The sequence below is a fragment of the Cervus canadensis genome, chromosome 4, assembly GCF_019320065.1.
Source record: "Cervus canadensis isolate Bull #8, Minnesota chromosome 4, ASM1932006v1, whole genome shotgun sequence".
NCBI classification, from domain to species: domain Eukaryota; kingdom Metazoa; phylum Chordata; class Mammalia; order Artiodactyla; family Cervidae; genus Cervus; species Cervus canadensis.
Genome location: NC_057389.1, coordinates 61,108,224 through 61,124,993, shown reverse-complemented (window position 1 = coordinate 61,124,993; position 16,770 = coordinate 61,108,224). Strand labels below are relative to the sequence as shown.

The window sequence follows — 16,770 nt, the reverse complement described above, 5'->3', positions numbered from 1 at the left end:
AAAACTTTTTTGATCTCCTTTATGACTCTCTAACTCTTAAAAATGTGGTTCCGGGTGAGCTGGACTGGAAAACTCTGACGGTACACTGGGGAGCATCAGTTCTGGGAAATGACCTTCAGTCAGCATCCTGAGTGTACAGTAATCACCATCCTGTGTATATAATGCTCTGAAAGATGAAACTGGCTCTGTGAGAACTTAGAATGAAGGAATCCCTCAAGAGAAAGGCTCTCTTAAGGAAGCGGAGCTGAGCTCTCAGAGGTGAGTAGGAATGGACAAAGGTGGGAGGCTTGGGAGGGAACATTGTTATAGACACTCCAGGCAGAGCAGATGGTGTTGTGAGCTAGGGGGACAACAGGGAAGGTGGAGAGAGGTGAACCAAGGGGAGAAGGGGGTCAGTGAGAGAGAAAAGAAATGATTTGTATGGAGATACACATGACTACCAGCATAACTAGCCTCTCCACATACACACAGCCTCTGAACATCTTATTTGGAAACACATGGAGGGTGAACTGGTCAACCCCAAAGGATTTCTCTCAGGGTTTAAGCCCTCTTTTTACTAATTATTTAATCCTTTACTGAGAGAGAAACTAAGAGTTGCATTGACTTGGGTGCCTGCTATTAAGAAACTATGAGAAATTAAGATAAGAGGATCTGAACTGAGTATGGTAAAAATACACACTTGACAGTCTAGGTTTTATCTTTGTCCTTTGTACTGGACAGGAATCCGAAATGCCAGACGGTTTAGTTCAAGGCCATGCACTCCTTGTCCGGACTCCTGGCCCTTCTTCCTTCCTCAGGAAACGCAGGCCATTGCCCGTGGATTCAGAAGCCCAGAACCTTTCCCTCTTAAACCCAAAGAGCTCCCCACTGCAAACCTTGGGGATTTCACTCTGCCAACCTTCCTCTCACCCTCGCAGACCCAGGCTCCTTTCTTTGGGTGACTCTGCACAGCCCCCTCCTGATACCACAGCACCCGACCTCCAGCCACCTCCGAGCCACACAGAGTCCTCACACGCACCTCCTGAGCCCCAAACCTCCCCTCCCCTCACATGCTGCTCCTTCCTGGCCTACACTTTACCTACCATTTTATTTCTTTTGTCCCAGGCCAAACTCACAGCCCCCTCTGACCAGATCCCTCCAGGCTACCAGTAATGGAAGGGGAACAAGAGTAATTAGAGGGGAATAGGAAGGACTCTCTCTAGACTCCTGGACCTCCACAGCCACCCACGCCCTGTCCTTTTCTCTCCACCTCTTCCTCAATAGCCAGCCTCCCATTAAGATACAGAGTGCCACCTTGGCACGCAAGGGTGCTGGGGATATCTGAAGACCCCTTCTTAGAACCGGAACCTTGGAGCTGTCTGGTCGGAGGAGTGGCATAGGTGGGAAGTCTGGCCAGTGGGTGGAGAGCACCTCTCTGTGAGTTCTGCCTCACAGGAGCAGGTATCCCCCAGAGAGAACACCTTATAGTCCCACAGGACTTCATGTGGGGCTGGTTGCCTTCATTCACAGATTCGGTGGGCCACTATGGGCCTGTTATCCCTATGGAGAGAGGGTCTGAGACTGTCAGACTAGAATGAGGTCAGGTGGGTTTCTGGAAAATGAACTAAAATACAAAAAATCTCATTTATAAAGATAAGAGGTTCTTAGCCTCTTGGTGATCACAAACACTTAGAATGGAGGTAAAGGGCCCAGAAAGATGTCAGGTGGGTTTCTGGAACTAAAATACAAAGAATCTCGTTTTTAAAGATAAGAGGTTCTTAGCCTCTTGGTGATCACAAACACTTAGAATGGGGATAAAGGGCCCAGAAAGATGTCCATGTGCAAAAGTGCCCCAAACTCTGCACACAGCATGGGCTCCATCCTGCAGAGGGCCATGGAGAGTGAGGCTGGCCACCTGAGTCCCTGCCCCCAGGCCAGAGAGGGCGAGGGCAACCGAGCTTCTCCTGGGTCCAGTCCCCAGGTCTTGGCTGCAGAGAGAGAATAAATGAACAAGTACCTTTCTTTTCTCTTTAGGGATAGCACCATCACACAGAGGCCCTTTCTCTCTCCCATCATTTCAGCTGCAGCACAAATTGTCCTCCAGGTCCAGAGGTGAGGAAAGTGCTATTTCCAATACATTCATTAGGGAAAAGTCTACAGAATTTGCCCTACAGCCTTGAATCAATCTGTTGAATCCTGACCAGCCAGCTGAACCTAGGGCCTTCCTAGGTCTCTAGAGAGGAGAGACCCTCCTAAACACACACACATGCATGCACGCATGCAGGTATGCACACATACACACATGGGTCAAGAGACCAGTCTCTATGGTAGAAATTTATGTGGCTCCAAACTTTGCTGGAATGTTGACCAGGGCAAAATAAATGAGGTTTCTGCATTTCAAATAAATAAGCAAACAAACAAACAAACAAAAAAATCAATATCTCATGCAGGAATGAGAGCAAAGTCTGCAGGAACCCTGGCTTAGTCTAAGACTTCTCTATCCCTTAAAAAAATTTTTTTAAATGTATTGATTTACAATGTTGTGTTAACTTCTGTTCAACAAAGTGACTCACTTAGATATGTATATATTCTTTTTCATATTATTTTCCATTATGGTTTATCAAAGGGTATTGAATATAGTTCCCTGTGTTGTGCAGTTTATACATCCTATATATAATAGTTTGTATCTGCAAATCCCAAGCTCCCAGTTCTTTACTCCCTCACCCCTTTCCCCCTTGGCAACATGACTCTGTTCTTTATACCTGTGATTCTGCTTCTGTTTCATAGATATGCTGATTTGTGTCGTATTTTCAATTCCATATAAAACTGATATCATAGGTATTTGTCTTTCTCTTTCTGATTTACTTCTCTTGCTATGATAATCTCTTAGGTCCATCCACGTTGTTGCATACCCATTTAAATTTGTAATGAACTCACCTTGCCCCAATCCAGAGGACAAGAAATGAAATTGTTTTCCCTGTCAATTTGGGGTGTTCCTCCTAGATTTTCCCTCAAGGTAATAAGAGAAAAATTGCCTTTTGTTTATTTTGCATTAGGATTCAATCAGCAAACATTTACTATGGGTCTTCAATGCACTACTATACATAAAACACCACAACAAAGAATTACACAGGTGCTCCCCTACCTCTTCCCTACACCACAGAAATAAGGCCGGGTGCGGTAAGTCTTCCCACAGTCTCCCCTGGATGTCTTGTCATCCAGGAGTCATGCAGGAGTCCCCAGACTTCAAGAGGACATGACATTAAATACCTCCTAGAAGGGTGAAAGCAGCCCATGGGGTGGGGTCTTCCATGGGGCCTGTTTGCCCCAGACATACTTTCCCAGCTCTTCAGTGTCCCATCTCATTCCCGCCTTTCCCATCCGCAGGTGGGTGAGACACGGTCCATACAGTTACAGGCCCACCACAGGAAAGTGGTACAATGCCCCAGGAGTGCCAGCCGGGGTGGGCCTGGGCCGGCCCTGCAGAGAAGCCACAGGTGACAGAGAAGTCACAGTCCTGAAACACTGGTGGAGAGCTTGTCCTTTGAGTAGCCCCATCTTCCCCCTTCCCCTCAGTAGCCCTGTCTCTCCTCTGAAGCCCCCAGCCTTCTGCTTCCCTGGGGGCAACCTCCTGGGGCCCAGTTCTGATGAGTGGTGCCTGTGAGGATAACACCAAACGCCAGCCATGGCCTACGAAGCCCGGGGTTGTCTTGCCCATCTCTCTAGACGCAGCCCCACCGGTGTCTCTGTCCAGCATTAGTCTTCCCTCAGTTTCTCATTGTTACCTCCATCCCTGGGGTCCTCACACACACTGTTCCCTCCTCTGCCTGAGGGTTTTCCCCTGACTCCCTCTCCTCACCGGCCTTCACTCTCACTAAACTGCCTCTTGTTCACCCTTTAAATCTCAGCTCAAGCATCTCTTTGTCAGAGCAGCCTTCCCTGCCCCCTGGTTCTGTCTGCTCATTGGTCCTTGTTCCTTTTTATACAGTGTGGTTATTTGATCAATACCTATCTTCCCTACTAGGTCATACAATCTGCGTGGTCAGGGACTGGCCTGTTTTTGCTCACTGTGTCTGACATCTATCACAAAGCCTGTGATTGCCTTCTGTAGGCAATCAGTAAAAGCCTGATGAATACTTGGATGGATAAATGGATCAATGAATGCCTTGTATGGAGGAAGCTGTCCATACCAAGCAGATCCCCTGGTATTCACTTTGTGTGCCAGGCTGGCAGCGGTGGAGTGTAGGGAGCCCAGGGTGTCTGCCAGGCCCACAGCAAAATTGTCAGGAAAGTGACCCGAGCTAATCCATTTCTAGAGAGGTCACTGTGACTTGTGCCCTGTGGTTTGAATGAAAGCAACCTTACAGCTCTGGCTGTGGCTGCCCAGATGAGGTCTGACGCCTCTGCCAAACTGCAAATGAGCTGGATGCAGAGAAGCCAATACTTTTCTGAGGAGGACTGGCGTGAAATTCTACCCAGGATAATTCATTTTGGGTGATGGCAGATGCAGTAGTTTCTCTTGAGAAGTCTAACTACCAGAAATTCTGGAAAAGGGAGAAAAGACAAGGAGGGTCGGTCACTCTAGGGCTGGCTCGGTCTGCAGGCACGCCCTGAGCTATTGTTCTAGGAGACTGCTGGACAACCCAGCCTCGGTAGCTCGGAGACCACAGTGACTTTGTGGCTGAGGAAACCACATCCGTGCCACACCACATGCCACATAGCCTTGTAGTATGCCTCTTTTTATCACTGGTGACTCATGTCCATCTCTTCCTTTCAGTTTTAAGGAGTAGGAACAGATCTAGTGACCATGAGGATGAGGAATAGTTTTCTCTGTATGCGTTCATCCTCATAGTGCGGTGAGTTAGAGGAAAAAAAAAATTTCTGGTTCCTTGTTAAGCTTGTTAGGAGTCTCTAGAGGCAGAAGCTAGGAACCACTCAGCACAAAAACCTGTGTCTCGTGTCTTTTTCTCATGATATGCTCAGAAAGCTGTGGCACATTAGCCTGCTGCTCGAATTGTTCATGGCATCCTAGTAGCTCCAGGACTGCTGGGGTCCTTAAGGTGACAGAGCATAGGTCAGTGAAGACATGGCCTGTTTGTGAGTCAGTGGTGATCACCCGCACCCAGGTGACTCTCAGGAGTCAGTGCAGATACGGGTGCCTGGGGTCTGGGTGCCTCTTGTTACTACAGTTTGTTTGTGGTTATGTCAGTGTCGCAAAAACAAAAAAAGCAAGCAAAGTGAGAGTGTATCCATGTCCATGAGATTGCTCATAGACCTCCAAAATGAATTCCAGCGATGTGATGATGTGATATGTACAGGAAGAGAAAGAAAAAACAACTGCAGTTTAAAAGTTTAGTTCAGGCAATGCTGATCAGAGTAAAAGGGTGTTTTGGGTCCACCTTACGTAGGTGGATTGGAGAGGGAGCCATGCAAGGCTGTCTACCCGGCTTGACTGCAGTCCATGTGGAAGGGGCCCTGCCTGGTCATACACTGTAAGTCATTCCCAACGTCTGGCCCAAGGCCTAGCATGTAACAAGCCCTTCACAAATGTTTGTTGAGTGAATAAATGAATGAGAAAGGAGGTTTCAGTCATGAAGTCAGAGATCAAAATACACAACTGACTGAAGGAAGAAATACGGAGGGAAGGTCAAGGAGAGAGGCAAATGTTCTTTTCCACCGATATCTTTATCTTCGAATATCCTTATTTTTCATGAAAAAAAAAAATAGAGGAACATTTGGGACCATTCCCTTACCATTATAGTGCCTGGCGTATAATATTAATAGAAACTCATCCAGTAATCACAAGAAAATAAGATAAATATTTTAACCCACATGATAGACTTCTTTCCCGTGGTCCTGGAAACCAGAAGCATTCCCAGATGGCTTTTGCTCTGACCCCAGAGACAACAGAGCCAGGACCACATGGGAGCTCAGACATCTCATTTTTGGCAGAATGACCTGGCAGGGGGCTCCCACTACCCCATCCATGATACGTTCAATGCAGGCAAATTGGTTGACTTCTTACCTCAGTTTTTAAATCGTTTGAACTCTGATTTTTAGCACACAGTGCGATAGCATTCTTACCAAAACAGGTTTGTGGAAGCAACACAGATGAGATCAACCTCCTTGGACTGCTTAGCACAGCTCCTCTCTGCAATGGAAACATTACATGCCATGATTCGGGTGGCCAGAGTTGACTTAGAGGAGCTTAACTGATTTGATTCATCAGTTCAAATCACCTTTAATGTGGCACATTAGTAATGCCACCATATTGTAAATGATACATCCACAGAGGCATTAGTCACTATACAAATAGAATTAATAGGTTTCACTACACTTCAAGATAAACATGTTGGAACAGTAACTCCATTCACTTAGGACCTTTTGAGCTTGTTCAGGGCCCTTACCTGACTGTTAGAATAAACACAGAGTTTTATGGCCTACTTGCTCTGTGTGACTTCACCATCACCAAGTGACACACATCCAGTTTAGAAATTACAACTGTGTCTGTCCACACATTTATTTATTCATTTATGTGTTTGTTAATTCATTCACCATTCATTCATTCTTTTATTTAGTCACTGAGATTGTTTTCCAGCTCAGTTCAGCAAGGACTGTGATTCCTTGACTATTATAAGATTCACAAAAACCATTTTGTCGGGGTGAGTCAGGAGAGCAGGCAGTGTGCATAAGGGTTAGAGCAGGAGTTTGGGTGTTGGACACACCTGGATTTGAATTCCAGTTTTATTATGAACAATCTGTATGAACTCAGACATTGACTTCACTTCTCTGAGACTCCATTTCTTTATATTGTAAAGTGGCTATGAAATCTCTCACCTCCCACCTTCTCTACATTGCCTATCTCTTCCTTCCTATGCAACTCTCACTGGGCCAAGAATCACATAAAGATTCATGAGGGCCAAGCAGACCTCCTGAAGGAGGCATTTAATTTGGCCTGGGGAGGAAAGACAGGACAGGCTGTGGGAAGGACCATTCCCTACATAGGTTACTGTGAAAGCAGAGTTAAGTTGATGGGAGTGTTATGGTGGGTTGGGAGTAGTGTGGGTCAGCTGACACCAGCTTAGTGATGGGAAAGGTGGTGGTACAGGGGCATGGAGGGAGGAGTTAGAAGGGCCAGGGTTGTGGGAAGCAGAGGATGCAAGATATTCAAGAGATTACAAAACTCGAGGAGTAAGAAGTGGGGCCTAGGTACAAAATATTTCAACCAAATTCTATTATACTTTTCAGTGATCCACAAAGCATTTTGCAAACATCAGTGCTTAAAACACACCCGCCAAGGTGGAGTCAGAAACATACCTGGAAGTTGCAACTCCAAGCGGGCTGTAGAAATATGTCTATTCACAATGACTAATTCCTTAATGGCTTGTGCCTTAATTTCTTCATTTAGAAAAAGGAATTTGATGATATTAGTAATAGGAATTACATTGTCAGTTTTCTATGACATTTAGGAAAGTATAGAAAGCACGTTGCCCTGTACTTAGTATACAGTCTGTGTTTGATCAATGTTAGCTGTTCTTATTGGGCTTCCCTGGTGGCTCAGTGGTAAAGAATTAGCCTGCCAATGCAGGAGACCCAGGTTTGATCCCTGGGTCAGAAGATCCCCTGGAGAAGGAAATGGCAACCTACTCCAGTATTCTTGCCTGGAAAATCCTACGGACAGAGGAGCCTGGCGGGCTATAGTCCATGGGGTTGCAAAAGAGTCAGATATGACTTAGTGACTAAAGAGCAACAATGTTATTATTATTATTGCATGAAGTGATGTCTGGAAAGATGTTCTATCAACTTATTAACCATGGTTATTTCTACATGATTTCAAGTAACTTCTACTCTTTTATCCCTTTTCTTTATAATTTGAAATTTTCTAGTGAACATGCAATATTTTTAAAAAAATATAAAGCTCTTTTTCAAAAAAATCCATATGAAATATTTCAGGAGATGTAGTCTAGAGGGATGCAACTGTGCCTGTAACAACTTTTCAAGTGATCAAACTGCATAGTTTAACCCTTAGCACTAAAAACTCCATTTCAGAAAAGGGTCTTTGTTTTTTCATTTTCACACATGAATAGTCTATAACATGCGGGAGCTTTATTTTTTTAATGAAGCAAGAGCTCCTCAAAGATATGAAAAATCTCCTCCATTGTAAATGCTTGGGCTTATAGCTTTGAAATGACAGATTTTGTTTTCTGGTTTCTGATTTTCCATCAAATGTTCATGGAAATTGAAGACAGAAGACCAACAAACATTCCCCCTGGAGACTGAACTTCACCAGGACAGAGAAAGTACCACTCCACCTTTGTATTCTGAGTTCTTGGCCCAGTGCTGGAGGCACAGTAGGTACTAGAGCAATATTTAAGCTGAATGAATAAGTGAATGAATGAATCCTAAATCTAAGGGCTGAGTTTTTGCTTGGGAAGTAGGGGAGTGACACCTGTTACATATTAAAATTTGATTAGGAAATTTTAAAAAATTAACTGCAAACAAAGTGATTTTACTAGGATCAAACATAAAGCTGAACTTGAAGCAGAAAATCCAGTGACTGTTTATTGAGGGTTTAGGGCACTCCAGGCCCTAATATAAGTGTTGAGAATTCAGTTGTGAAGAGGAGTTTAATTCCAGTGGAGAACATAAACTTTGATCAAGTCATGACATGTGAGAAGAGAGTCCCATGAGGGAAAGAGTTGGATGCTCTGGAAGTGTATGTACACTGGGATGGAGGGGCAGGTGGAGTGGAGTGGCAGAGAAAGTTTTTGTAAGGAGGGGACCTTTAAGCTGAGACTCAGGTTGGTGAGAAGGAGTGAGACAGATGAGGAGTGGTGGGCAGGGCACTTCAGAAGTTACCAAGGTAGAAGGTGAGCACAAGTAGAAGACGGCACAGCCATAAAGCTCTAAGTTGGAGAGTAGCTTCTGGCATGTGAAGAACAGAAAGAAGGTTCTGTGTTGGCAAGGTTCATGTGAGAGTGTTGGTGATGGCAGGGACCTTATCACTTGGGGCGGGGCCACGGTAGAGGGTCTGGAGTTTATCCTAAAAGCAATGGGATGGCTTTGAAGAACTTTACTTTGAGAGTTACCATAACCTCAACATTTACATTTTCAGCATGTAGTATCTGTTAGGTGATCAAGGGATTGGAGCAAGGCTGTGTAGAAGCAGCCAATAGTCCAGGTGAGAAATGATAGTGACCTGAACTGGGATTAAACCTGACTATCAGTGGCTGGAAGATGTGGAGAGAAGTGGATAGATTTAAAGTATGGTTTGAAGGTAGAACTGATGAGTTTTGATGCTAGATTGTGGAAGGATGACTTGATTTAACCCCAACTACTCCATCCAAACAGAAGGCTTCCTTGGTATCTCAGTACTAAAGAATCCACCTGCCAATTCAGGAAGACACGAGTTTTATCCCCAGATTGGAAGATCCCCTGGAGAGGGAAATGGCAACCCACTCCAGTATTCTTGCCAGGGAAATCCCATCGACAGAGGAACCTGGTGGGCTGCAGTCCATAAGGTTGCAAAAGAGCCAGATAAGACTCACTGACTAAACAATAACAACAACATGTCCAGGCACTGTCCTAAGAGCCTAACAACTATCTATTCATTTAATCCAAGTAATAATAACTTTATAAGTTGATATTACTGTTATCTGCATTTTACAGATGCTGAGACTGAGGTACAGACTGGCTAAGAAACTTGTGCAAGGTCCACTCATAGTAAGCAAGACAGTCTATGTTCAAACCAGGAACATAGACTTAGCTTCAGAGTTGTCATCACTATGATTTTGTCCAGTTAAAGAGCATTTGGGAGAAGGAGAAGTTTCTGTCTCCTTCCCCTTTCCCCAGTTCCATAACACTTCCAGATTTTCACCTGCTGCTCTGGATTTGTGGCCGAGTGCACATGTGGTTTGGCTCATCTGAGACTATGTGTCTGAGGATGAAAACTGAGACTGTAGAACAGGGGAGGTCAGTTGAGTTAACTCAGAGGGCGTTTGCCATCAAGAGGAACAGATGCTGTTTAAGTCAGGAAGAAATGAGCGTTCACTCCAAGCCTCACTTTAGAAAGCCTCTTTGTTTTATGACTCTGGGTGCAGGCAACCCTTTTAATTTTGTGTTTTGGATTCCAGCCATAGGAGGCCTTCTTTAATGTAGCAGATGGCTGGAGACAGGCAAGCCTGGTTTCTACTCTCTGCATGAAGCAGCCTTCCCTAGAGAGGAATCTCCCAATTATGTTGCTCTGAAAAAAGAGAAGAAGAAAAGATAACTTAAAATGGACACATTAAATTTACACCACACATAAAATAACCACTGCTTTAGGCATCTGCAAACATTTGGAGATCAGGAAACCTTTTGAGAATCTGATGAAAGCTACAGACCTTTGCTGCAGAAGATTTGTATATAGTTATCTACACAGAAACGTGCATATTCATTCCACGGGGCTCATGGAGTCTCTGATATCCATTCCTGAAGCTTAAAAGTCTCTGGCAACAAGATTCCTTTGCTTCCAGCAGAGGCAGCTATTACTCTTTTACTTTCCTTTTCCTTTTTTCAATACATTTTGTATTGATTCTCAATTTTGTGTTGTGATAATAAAGGGTCTGTGGAATATTAAGGGCTCATTTCACACAAGAACACTCAAATTTTACTGGAAAAAAAGTCCTTTCAAAATTTGGGTAAAGTCATTTTAGTGTATTCTCTGGTTGGCACAGAACCTTGGCTTGCTCTGTTAAACACTAATGTGAAGTTTCTTTTGAAAATTGTAACATGATGTTTTTTTCTCTGTGGGATCTTGGGGTATGTCTCTGCACAACATTTCTTTAGAACTTCACTCTTCTCAGCACTTTTCCCAGTTTATCTCTGTCTGCTGCACTGTTTCCAATATTAAGGATGGAGGGTAGGGCTAATTTGTCCATTGAAGAGCATACAATTTTCAGAACTTGGAAAGATAGCTTTATTGTCTCCCAGACACTGCTGTCCAGAGGGGTCACACAAACTTAGACATTTCTTCCTTTGATGTGCACTTGCCATGGCTGTGTGACAAAGTGAGATGTCTCTGAGGTGGCTATCAGATCTCTATGGATTTCTGTGACATCATTCATTGATCCCTCTACACTGGGCAACTCCTTGGAACATTACCACATTTTTCCAATTCTACTGGAGGTCCACTGGTCATTTAGGGAGAATCTTCTGAGCTATAGCAAAGGGTCAAATTGAGATATATATTAAATATATTGAAACCAAACCCAATTTGCCTCAATTACCGTATATTTAAAAATAAAAGTTAAAAAATATGGAAAGACTGAGTTAAGTATTCCAGTTCTTCTTGTTCCATATATGCTCTCACATTTCCTAAAAATTACCTCCTTATAAAATTCAGGATGTGAGTGTGTCACTGACCAAATATTTAAGCTGGTTCTTTACATCAAATGAATAATTAACACAGTTATTGGAAAAGTTCAAAGAAAGGGCTCATTTTCTCCCCAAGCATCAACAGAGCTAGAAGGAAACTGTTTGGGACTTAAATCAGGGTTGTGACTTTCAGCGTGATTGATATTTTGCGCTAGGTAATTCTTTCTTTCTTCGTTTCTTTCCTTCTGGCTGCCGAGTCCTCGCTGCTATGCGTGTTTTTGTCTCTAACTGTGGTGGGCTGAGGCTACCCCTTGCAGCAGTGCTTGGGCTTCTCACTGCAGTGGCTTCTCTCGATGTGGAGCACAAGCTTCCGGAGTCGTGGTACGTGGGTTAGGAGTCGGGGCCCGTGGGCTCCAGCACGCTGGCTCTGTAGTTGTGTCCCATGGGCTTAGTCGTTCTGTGGCATGTGGGATCTTAGTTTTTGGACCAGGGATTGAACCCGTGTCCCCTGCATTGGCAGGTGGATTTTAACCACTGAACCATCAGGGAAGTCCTGGGCCGGATAAGTCTTGGCAGAAGAAAACTGTCCTGTGTATCATAGAATGTTTAGATCCCTGGCCGCTACAGAGTAGATGTCACCAGCACCACCTTCCTAGATGTGACAACCAAGATTATTTTCAAATATTGTCAAATGTTCCCTTGGGGCCTTCGGCACCCCCTGCTTGAGAAGCACTGGTGTGAGTTTTCCAGTATTAAGCTTCTCTATAAGTAATACAAAATTGAATATTGAAGCTGCTTCAGTTTGACCTTTCTGGTCAGGTGAACGCTAAACTGAAAAGGCAGTTTGTCTCTTTTGATGCCCCACCAACTATTCTATCTGTTCAGATCGTCCTGTTCTGCATTTGCTTTTAGTCCCTGTCCCCAAAACAGGGACTTCCTTATTCCTTTCCTATGGCTCTGACAGGCCTGTTCCTTTGCCATCTGATAGTCATTTTGACTAATATAGATCTTTAATGATCTGATTTTTTTTTATACCCTTTGAACGCTGGGTACTGTCTTGTTCTTTGGGAGGAGTTTCTCTTCCTGTATTCTATGTTATCATCTCTTTCAATTTAAGACCTAAGCTGAGCCTACACAACAGTTTGGAGAAGTTTGAGTCTCTGGTTGATTTGATCAGTATTTGGACACACAGATCAGGAAGCAAAACTGTTGGCTTTGAGATTAACCTGAGATTGTGAAAGGAGTCCTGTAATCACAAATTGTTCTTTACATATGTGCAGTGACTACGAGGCAGCAAATGGTTTGTTTTGGGAAGGATTTTACTGCCTGTTTGAGGGCAGGAGTGGCTGAAGGGTACAAAATATTTAAACCACGTTTTTATGTCTTATAATGTTCAACAAACCTCTCGGCAAACATCAGTTCTGGGGGGGAAAAAAAAGGATCCTCCAACGCAGGGTTATGGGCACTTTGGGGAGTTGTAAAGCCATGCAGGCTCCAGAAATATGTGCCTTCCAAGGGCTGGAAACTTCTGAATTAACAGCAAATAATCAGTGAGTGTGACAAAGAGTTAAAGTACACAGACTTTACTTTCACAAACTTTATGATGTAGTAAAGAGTTTTAAGACATAGACCTGAGATTGCAAACTGATGGCCAGCAGGCTAAATCAGGACCATGGATTTGTTTTACTTGGCTTGTACAGGGTTGGCCTCCTGAATGTCCAAGAAAGAAAAAATAAAGAATGAAAAAAAAGTTGCTACATACATAAAACTGAGATTTTGTATTAAAGTCCAGATTTCCAGCTGTTTTTGAAAAATCAGAAGATCTACCAAAACTGGGTCCTTATTTCCACATTTCCCCATGGTGACAGTTGGCTAGAGTGAATGAAATAGCAGCTGCCCCCTTTGAACAGAGGAGGCTCTCTCTTGGTTCTGCACCCAGGCCCACTACATTCTCTGATCAGGCCTCTGTCCACATTTGAGATGACTATTCTTAATGCAGAGACTTGGACAACATTCACCATGCCTCTTCCCTGTGGAAAAGATGACTGAAGCCTGGAGCAAAACAGCTGCTTCTCACTCCATGCAGGTGAGATGACCCTGCCTCAGGGCACCACTGCTGGCCATAGAGGCAGTGAACAGTGGTCAGATTTGGGATGTATTTTGAAGGGAAGATTTCGTGATGGTTTGGTTTAGAGAATGAGAGAGAGGATTTGAAAATGACTCCAATTTTGATTTTCATTTATTTTTAAAAGTAAACCTATAGCGGAATATTGCAAAGTCAGTATTGAACTTTTAAAATAAAAACAAAATTATTTAAAAGTTTTTCTTCACTAGTACTCTCCAAATTGCATGCCCTAGATGGTACTACTATCATTTTCTGGGAAATGCCGACACTCTGGGGAATTGGGAAGGGGGAGAACATTGAGAAGAGCCCCAGTAACTAAGAAAAGAGATTTCGGCTCCTGCCACGACATGGAGCATAGGGACCTCAGTCTATGGATTGCCTCTGTGCACCTCTGTGTCCCCATGTGCAGGATAGTGTATCTTAAACCACAGGGGTGTCAGTACATGTGCAGCACTACTTCAGGAGCTACAAGGGCTGTCACTGCCAGACACAATAGTCTCCAGGAGTTCCACACGGGAGGGGTTTTAGGGCTGCATCCAGTAAGAAGATATTCGGAAGCTTACTTTGAGGCTACTTTTTCACAGAAAGAGGACTCTCTTTTCTCAGATTTCTATTACAAATCACTAAGAGTAGCAAAGTTATATCCGACGATGTTTTTATTTACACTTTATACAGGACTGGGAAAATCGCCAACTGTCCATGTCGAAAACAATTATCTTATTTTATTATAATGTGGGTTGATTTGGTTAGTGGAGACTACCAGTGGCTATCGTGGTGGTGGGAACTAGCCGACTGCCAGTCCTGGGCCCGGCCATGGACGCGAGATGCCTCTGGCAGATCGGAAGCTGGAGTTTGCGGGCGCCGAGCCAAGCGCGGAGGCTTCCTCCAACCGCGGGAGCCAGGCGGCCCTTCCCTCGGTCTGTCCCGCAGCGGTCACTCGGCCGCTTGCGCGCATGCGCCGACCCCGCGGCGTCCTCCCCGGCTCCTTCCCTCCTTCATCCGGGTCCTGGGCGAGCGGGCGCCTTGCGCGTGTCCCGCTGCGGAGCTGCTAATAAAGTTGCGCTGAGGAGAAGCGCCGCGACGGCGCCGGGAGAGCGCGCGCCGCCGGCCCGTGAGTGAATGTGGGGCCCCGGGACGGGCGGGCCAGCGAGTGGGACCGTGGGCTGCAGGCTTTGCCCGGACGCGGTTCTGCCCTAGCGGCCGGACTCGGGCCCAGGCGGGGGCGGGCGGAGCGGAAATCACCCGGGCCTGCGGGGCGGGAGGTAGGCCGAGACCCGGCCTGCCAGGGTCCAGGCGGGCGGCGATGGTGCGGCCAGTCCGGCTGGAGGCCTTGCCTGCCCCGGGGGCGTCCCGAGGCGGGGCCAAGGCTGGCCCTCGTCCGGGCTCCGCCGTTACCACCCGGACTGTGGCGGGAGGCGTTCAGGACGCCCTCGCGGGGATCCCCAGCCCCACTTCTGTCTGGGGGAGCGGTTTGCCCTCCCTTATGCGAGCGCCACCCTCAACACACACCCCTGGTGGGACTGCCGAGCTCGGCCGAGTAGCTTGGTCGGCTACATTGCAAAACCGTCCAGTGACTTGATGAATCCGTGCCGCCGCCGTCGCTTTGTGTTTCAAAGATAAGGATCCACTCTTATCGGTGGGAATTACACCCCGGGCAGTTGTGACCTGCTCCTGCACTCAGCTGGTAGTTAGACCCGGTTTCTGCCACTTGCCATGCCAGTTTCCACCATTGCAAAGATTTCTACTTTGTGTAAACTTTTGCTGCAAGGAAAACGACAAGCAGTATCTGTTTGCCTTCATCATATTCAACCCCTGCTGGGGTCTTTCACTCTAGTGTCAGGGCTCAGATTCATGTTCGGTCTGCCCCCTCCCCACGCCCTCCCTTCCCCTCTTTCCTCTCTTCCCCTTTCAGCTGCTGTTATTACGTGGAGTTTGGAGCCTAAGCTTTGAAAACTCCCATGTGGCGCCTGTCTTAAGTCGGAGCATGCTCAGTAGCCAAAACAGATTTTGGTTGCAAAAAAGAACTGGGGCGAGGATAGTCGGGTATTTGGACGTTCGCCCACTTCCTAACAAAATGTTCCAATTCTGGTTTGGATGGCATTGGAGACTGGAGCTGTAGGCCAGCCCAGAGGTGAGGAATGCCTGAACACCCCGGGCCAGATCTCTATCTTGATTGTAGAGACATTGTTTCCTGACCAGCTGGAGGTCTAGAGAGAGACAGGGGGAAAAGCATTCCTGGCTGCCCGTGCATTTACATGGGTGTGGTACTAAGTGTATCTTGTTTACCTTATCTTTCGGTGGAAAAAGTTTCGAAGTTTGGTCGGGTATGTCACATCATGCCCGTTGCCTAGTACCCCCCAAACTGTTCTTATTTAGCAAAAAGGCTGAATAGGTGGGAGGTTGTGGCTTAGCCTCACAGAAGTTGAGAGGAAGGGATACTGAAGTTGCTGTTTTCAAATTCTTTCGAAAATTCTGTTACTAAACTTGAGTAGTTAAATTTCCTTAAATTAGAGTACCTAAACTGTCCGCAGTGAATTAGTTTTTAAACTTTCATTTGAAAGCTAAATGGTTGAAAACCTTGGTCCCAATAAATTAGTAACATTCCAAGCAGTTTAAAATTGTTCCTAGGTGCCAGTTTGTGGAAGACAAAACCTAGACACAATGTGAACATTATTGATCTGAATATTTTTATGAGTGTGTTCCCAATAAGGAATTTTTTTTTTTTATAGTTCTAAGGGCTTTCCTGGTGGCTCAGATGGTAAGGAATCTGCCTGCAATGTGGGAGACCCGGGTTTGATTCCTGGGGCAGGAAGATCTCCTGGAGAAGGGAATGGCTACGCACTCCAGTATTCTTGCCTGGAGAATTCCATGGACAGAGGAGCCTGGTGGGCTACAGTCCATGAGTTTGCAAAGAGTTGGACATGACTGTATGTGCGACTAACACACATATGTATATAGATCTAAACAAATCATTTTATATTTTGCCTCTTATTGGTACTTTGGTAACTTTTACCCCCTTCTAAGATGAATCCAAGATTACAGAAATACAAAACAGTTAAGAAACAAGTTTAAAAAGTGTAACTTTCATGAGAGTTGTGTTTATTATGTTTAGATTTTTAAAATTTAACTTTTGCATGATTGTCTCCATAGTATCCTCCTTTCTTCCCTCTCTACCTTGCTGCTCCCTCAGTGTGCCTTTCCTTTCACATAGCTGCTTTTATCACATAAACTGTACCTTTTTATTTTTGTTAATAAAATCCATCTGTCATTTATGCCTCCATTTTTTCAGATCACAGTTGAAATAGACTCTA

At 45.1% G+C, this 16,770-nt stretch overlaps 1 protein-coding gene across 3 annotated transcripts in view; it reads left to right on the top strand.

Annotated features, from left to right (window-relative positions):
- The first annotated feature begins 241 nt into the window (after positions 1–241).
- SMAD5 (SMAD family member 5) overlaps positions 242–16,770 on the top strand; it is a 74,873-nt gene continuing 58,344 nt past the window's right edge. The window contains exon 1 of one of the 3 annotated variants that reach the window (XM_043465443.1): positions 242–258. The gene's annotated coding sequence lies outside the window, so the exon portion shown is untranslated. Of the gene's footprint in view, positions 259–14,441; positions 14,571–15,571; positions 15,591–16,770 lie in introns of those variants that run through there. The other 2 variants (XM_043465442.1, XM_043465441.1) reach the window with 2 other exon arrangements.